The sequence below is a fragment of the Cyprinus carpio genome, chromosome B25, assembly GCF_018340385.1.
Source record: "Cyprinus carpio isolate SPL01 chromosome B25, ASM1834038v1, whole genome shotgun sequence".
Taxonomy (NCBI): domain Eukaryota; kingdom Metazoa; phylum Chordata; class Actinopteri; order Cypriniformes; family Cyprinidae; genus Cyprinus; species Cyprinus carpio.
The window spans coordinates 7,145,430-7,152,637 of NC_056621.1; the positions used below are offsets into that span (position 1 = coordinate 7,145,430).

The window sequence follows — 7,208 nt, forward strand, 5'->3', positions numbered from 1 at the left end:
GTAATTGTTTATGGTTCAGTTATGATACAGTGAAATTTGGTCAAGGGGTGATGGGTCATAATCGTTTGAGTGAATTGTTTACAAAAATGGTCAATCTGGAATGGTTGCTTTTTATTAGTGCGCAACGCTATAAAATGATTAATACGCATCCAACACATAACTGCTTATATGTATGTGACTGTGTATATTTAATATGTATATAGAAATACACACACATACAGTATATATTTTGAAAATATTTGCATCTATACATTTATGTATTCATATTCTTATATTTTATATTATATATAAATATATTTAATATGCCGTTTTATATATATATATATATATATATACATGCATGTGTTTATATTTATATATACATAATAAATATGCACAGTATACACATATTATGTAAACAAAAACTTTTATTATGGATGGCGATTAATCGCTGATTAATCGTTTGACAGCACTACTTTTAATAATTGAAAATAGGTCAAGAATTGTATTTTTGTTTAGAAATTAGCATGTCATGCATTTGGTAGTGCTGTTTGCCAAGGCATTGTTTATATTTAGAGTTTAGTGATTTGAACAAGTTCCAAGCATAAACTTTGGCTTTGACTTGAAAATGAGATACATCAAACCAAGCGGACTGTTAAGAAGGGGGTGTTTTGTACTACTTCCAAAGTGATCTGACTCACAGTTTTTTGCCTGGTGGAAGATAAAATGGGTGAGAAAATCTATTTACCCATATATTTACATTAAAGGGACCAACTGAGACTTGGTAAGCAGCCACCCAGAAAACCCTAGTATTGTAGTACTGACTTCTAAACAGGCAAGCAAGAATAAACCAACAATTTTTTTTTATTTTTTTTGAAAATATTATTAAAAAATTCCAAGAATGCACTGAATTTCTATTATGTGCTGATGGATGATTTGTCATTGAGATTTCACAGCCTTATTTAATATTTAATTTGTGAGCAGAATAATCAAGGCATACACATAATGGATGGAGCTTTTCTCAGTTGCCAGAGAAGATCCCAAGGTAGGGAAAACATGGCCAACTTGCACTATATGTAATTTCACCACTAGCCAGTATTCCGGCATCCTGTGGTGGGGCTCCCCATACTGAAATCCAGTTCCCATCTGTCCATGCTTGTAGTTCTGTCTTACATTAAGCTGCCGTGTAAGTGGTGCAAGCCTCCCTACATCCACTTTCAAGGACACCTAGAGGGACCATCTCACCAAATCTGCATGTGGTAACCTTGCCAGAGGGCTGACCAGGAGTCCCTGGTGAGGGGAACTATGGTTAAATTCTATCCCAAAGTGGTGGAGGGGCAGTCCATATTGGTGACTTTCTGTCATTCTATGCTCTCCTTGAGAGCGCACAGTCACCTTGAGTTTCAGCTGTTAAGCCCCCAATTTGTTGACGTGGCACTTTTCAGAAGCACGTTGAGGAACTGAAGACATGACATTATCCAAGTGTACTTCCTCTGAATTCTGCTGAAAGGGGTGTTTATGAGCAATTCGTGTTTTCATGATGTTGTAATTGATTTATTTTTGTCTGGCTTAATATTGGGAAAAAATACAAAACCTATTTATAGCTGAACTGTGTTTTACAGCTGTTTTGTAAGGAATTCAAAGAACAAGCATTAAAGGAATTCTGTCATTCTGTCATTTTGTTGTATTTATTGAGTAAGTTAAATGTAAGTAAGTATGTATTATTCTGAAGTCATACGAACGCTATCAGTGTAGACCAGTGCTATCCTCCAAAATTTTCCCTATTGTGTTCCACAGAAGAAAGAATGTTATACAAGTTTGGAAGACATATTGTCATTTTTTGATGACTGTTTCATTAAGGTCTTACATAACATTTCTCTCTCTCTTTTTCCCACAGTGGGTAGCATTTGCATCTTTGTTCTTCATTTTGTGTCCATTACTACATTTCTGTTTGGGAGACTCATGAGGCCCTTCTAATTCCCATCACATACAACCGCATTAGAGACTTACATGGGGGCAATGACGAACACGACGCATGTCTTTCCCGCGACGGACTATGCGGTGCAGGGTCAACCTATGTTGAGGGAAAAGTGCGCGCAGTGGTTCACCCATTTTGTTTTTTGGAATTTCTTAATCTCGAAGTGACTCACCTGTCCTGTCCAAACAAATTAACAATTTTGATCAGAAATGCCCTCACATCATCGACTTTGTGGCCATCCTCCCCTTCTACTGGGAGGTAGGGTCTGGAGCGGACTCTCCTCCAAAGCAGCAAAAAGATGTAGTTAGGGTTTCCTCAGTGTGGTGCGATCGTGAGAATTCTAAGTATATTTACAAAGCGGACGCGACCCACTTGTGGGTTTGAGGGTACTTCGGACACACGCTTCGTGCCAGTAGTACCAATGGACGTTATCCTCCTCATATTTTCCTTGCGCCTCGGAGTATTACATTGCAACTATGATCTACTATGCTGAACGTTTTGGCAAGGAAACCTCAACGATCTGAGCCATGTAACTAACACACCCTTCAGAACATCCCCATTGGCTTTGGTGGGCCGTGGAACGATGGACAACCCTCGGCTATGGCGATATGATACCCTCAGACGACCATATGGAAGCGGGTGTGGTGCACTGGGTGCCTGGCAGGTGTGCTGACGATTGCCATGCCTGTACCTGTAATCGTGAACAACTTCGGCATGTACTACTCCCTAGCCATGGCGAAACAAAAACTACCAAAGAAAAAAAATAAGCATATCCCACGAGCACCTCAACTGGGGTCTCCCAAGTAATGAAACGTCGCGATTTAAACTACCCGCGACCCACACACACGTGAAACATGCCCCCCCTTGCACAGGAAGAGGTTGCCGAGAGATCAGATACCAAGCTAGGAGCTAATCTTTTAAGAATCTGTAAAGAGTTTCTCTTGTACAAAGTGCGAAATAGACGTAGGGGAATCGGTAACACTTTAAAGGAGCTCCATATCATCAACTATTGTTTTCCACTCAGAGGTGTCTTAATAATTTTATGAGTGTATACCGGAGGTTTTTTTTTACCTCTCTAGTGACTGTAGAAGTTCTGAAGAAGACTGTTTGAGAGATTTTGTCTTGCGGTGTTACGACTCTTTTAATGTTACTCATTAATCTGTTAGTTTTAGCACAGGGTGTGTCAATATCAAATTCCTCGGAGGGCAGGAGCACTCCTAGCGTTTAGATTCACCCTACATTATAAACAACACCTGATCCAACTAATCAACAGTCCTTGTCAGGCAGGCGATTATTTGGACTAACATGGTATGTGTGTTGTTTGCAGAGAGGGTTGGAACAGAACCTCTGTAAGGAGAACTCTGGTCCTCACCAGAATTGAGTTTGACCTACACACCTGGTTTAGTATGATGGTGATCCCTGTCCTGAGAACTCTGGATGTTTAGAGCTAGCCAATGAACAGAAGGACTTGAGTTCAGATGGATCTGAATGATATGATTCATCTGGTAGGGTTTGATTTTTCAGACAAGAAGAAGGAGTAATTGGTCGGGGGTCCTTTGTTTTGGGAAAATTAATAGAAAGTACTAATAGTTTAGAGCCTGAGAATAGAAATGCAAGAAATCTTTTCATTCTTGCCTCAGTGGATTTGCTCTCATTGATAAGCCTACTACTACGGTACTCTAAGCTAGTTTTCACACGGCATCTCCTAAATATTACAGATAGACCAAACCTAGCAATTAAGCTTGTAAACTTACACACACTAGATTAGACTATTTATGCTAAATGTCATCGGAGGAGATTGCTGAGAATCTATTGAATGAAAAGGGCATGGTATGTTTTTAGGGGACTTAGGGGGAAAAGGGCTTGTGAAACTGAACAAAGAAAAATTCTACATTGTAGGTCAGGGGCTTATTTATTCCTGCTCCCGGAGACCCAATTGTTTTACAGAGTTTTTGTTACCAAAGTCCACCCCTGCGCTTCATTTAACCTGCCTTTAATGGGTTAATAGTACAAGATCGCTCCTGCAAGAGATTCTCCTAGGTGCAAGGTGTGTTTGCTTTAAGGTTGGAGCTAAACTCGACCAGGACAGTGGGTTTTCCTGGAACAGGGTTAAGTAACCCTGACCTAGGTCAGGATATAACAAGGGACAATATCGGTGCTTTCTAGTGTTTGAAAGACTATTAGAGACAGGTGAATTTGGATAGGTGTGCCATCACGCAACAGTGGGAAAAGCATCTCTGTTTCTTACAGAAACTCCGGAATCTCTTATAAATCAGCAGGTTTGAAGCTTTGAAGGAGTGGTTTGCGGCCTTTCAGGATGTGGTATTGCAGTGTTGATAGCCTGTAACCTAAATAAACCCCTGCATGTCACCTTGAATCAATCTGTAATGAGTATCATCTCTCGTTTGCCTGTGTACCTGGAGACACTGGTTTAAAGTGACAAGCGGGGGGAGCGGTGTCCACAGCTGCCCTGGCCAATGAGGAACTGTCCTCACATCGAGGTCCCAGGCGGTGTGCGGACGGAGGAAGTGGTTCAGTCCCGTGACCTTGACGCGCGGAGGTGAGACCCTGCTTCATGATCACCTCCGGAGGAGACACGCAGCCAGGCACACAGCGGCAGGGGGAGTGTCCTGGAATTGGGGTACGTAAACACAGCCCGCCAATCTGCTGATAGCCTTCAGAGCACTGCCAGTGCTGTGTCTGAAAGTGGAGCAGCTATCAATCAAAGATGCTCTTTCAGTGGTTTAAAACGACTGACTGTCACTCAGCCTTTCTTTCTTTGCAGTCTGCTGATAGCTCCTCAGGTCTGCCGTTACTCTAAGGTTGACAGGAAAAGCTGCGATAGAAATGACATATTCAAGTGAGCCGTCAACGGGCTTCTTTTCATTTATAGCTCAGTCTGAACAAGATCTTTGAGAAGAAACAGTCCATGCCAGGTGTATTTTCCTAACGTATTCATGCGAAATGTCGCTCATTTACAAGTAGCATTTTCGCCCCGTAACGTATTTCAGGTCAGATCAGTGGAACAGATATGTAAAGGGTCGACACTTTTAAGTGAAAAAAGTTAACAATGTTATGAAAAACAAGCTGGTTTAATATGGTAGCAATGAAATCATGTAATAAGCTCGCCAGGTATAATGTCTAGCAGTGTGCTTGTTTGCATGCAAATTCACGATAGCGGGTGCTTCCGGCTGGTGATGGTGAATCTCACAAGAGATGCAGCATGGGATATGGGGCATGTAGGTCACATGGCAAGGACTCAGCCATTGTGTCAGAAGCTCTCAGGATTGAACATTAACACAGGGAAGGCAGGGTGCCATTAAAGGGCCACCACGATTCCCAACTGAAAAGGCTGGCAAAAGACCGCAAGCTTCCTAGAAGTGGAATTCCCATGCGTTTATCCAGGTTTGTTAGGTGCTGGTCCTACACGTTGATGTGGCCAGCATGTTGGTGATGCTGGATGACAAACGGGGAAGTACTTGCTGGAGGACTGACTGGCCGATATAGTTAAGTAGTTTGTGCTTGGGACACTGCGCTATACCAGTATGCATAACCAACCAATCCTATGCTGGTCCAATTTCCAACACAGGGGTACTCAAAGATAAGACTATGCCAGGGAATCAAACGTCTTCCTTTAACTCCTGCAATAAAGGTACACCTTGAGGACAGAGAAAGTGTTAGGGCTAAGCATCTGATTTACAAGTGAAAATTACTTAATCTGTTCGCCTGTAGCCTAGCACTCTGTGTGTTTAGCCCCATATTTAACAGACGTTAGCCATCATCTGGTAGCTAAGCAGCAACAGTAGACCAATAAACTGGTGTACACATTGTGATGGTTGTCTTCTTGTAATGGGTGATGTGTCATGGGCTGAGTTCTTTGATGTCTCTCTGAACCTGTGTTGTGCTGTACAGCACTGTGAAACCACACCATGCATGCAGTACGACAGTTTGAAGCATTAGAACGAATCAGTCACTGTCAACTGCTGGCTAACCATGCACATAACAAGTACATGACAAGGCAACACTAACCAAATCTAATCTGTGCGTACACACCACATGCTGTACATGCACCTCAGCTATCTGTCCATGAATCTACTTTAAGAAGCATATTTATTCACAAGCAAACCTTGGCAGAGAGTCTTTATCTAGAGTTGAAGGCTGCTCTGAGGTTTTACTGAAAGCCCTTTTTCTCTTCAAATGAAGGTTATGAAAAGCCATGGAGCCATGAGGCAGCATGTTCTGGAAGGCGTGGCCCTTCAGTGATCCGCCGCCCTGCCCTGCAGTCCGCCCTTGTCTCAATGAAAGCAGGTTCCACCTCCTCCCATCCCATCCATCCTGTAGCATGGAACAACAAACCTAACCAATCAAGAGGCCCGCTCTCGCAGTGCGCGATGAGCAGTGAGGTGCGCTGAGACCGCCTGCTCACACTGGGGTCGCCTGCTCAACACACTCTTCCTACCGCCCCATTCTCTCAATTTAAACACGATTTAATTTGAACTTTCCTTCGCTCTTGAACTTGTCTTCTTGCTCATTGCGTTCTATTCTTGCTTCCCCTTCTCGTTTCCACTCGTAATTTCCTTGTCTACAATATACTCTGTGCCTTCGTCTCACTTACCTTCCTCTTCCTCCCCTTTTTACTCTTCTATTTTCGACTTTGTAAATTCCATTGTTCCTCTTTTCTGCACCTTCCTCTCGTGCTTTCCCATCTCCCCTCTCGTCTTCTAGCTTCCACTTCCCTCTACCCTCTACTCCCTACCTCCCTCCCCAATTTCATCCTTACAATTATCCATCCTATTATCTATTCTACCTGTTCTTTTCTTTTGCCTCTTTTCCTATATTCTACTTCATCTTTCTCTGCTACTTCCCTTGCCGTATTCTCACTCTCTTGCTTCCTCATAATCTTCTTTCTCGGTCTCGTTCTACGTGGTTGCCACCTTGTTGTTTCACATCTCCACTTCCTTTTCATGTCGTCACTTTATTCTATTTTTCTCTTGGCACTCATCCTCTGCCTTTTCTACACGTTCCCTCTGTCCTCATCTATTAATAACTTCATTTTTCCTCCTCCTTTTTCCATTATTTGCCCTTCTTTTCTTACTTCTATCCCCCCTTCTTTATCTAGTTTATTCCACCTCTGCCTACGCCAATATCCACTCGTTTGCATTTTTCTTCCTCCCCGCTTTCCTAATGTGTCCTACCTCATTCTCCTTTTTTCCACACAATACCTGTGACTGGTTCCCTCCATCTCTTTCTC

At 42.5% G+C, this 7,208-nt stretch overlaps 1 pseudogene; it reads right to left on the minus strand.

The window, feature by feature from the left end:
• LOC122133880 overlaps positions 1-6,854 on the minus strand; it is a 28,773-nt pseudogene extending 21,919 nt beyond the window's left edge.
• Positions 6,855-7,208: the final 354 nt, after the last annotated feature.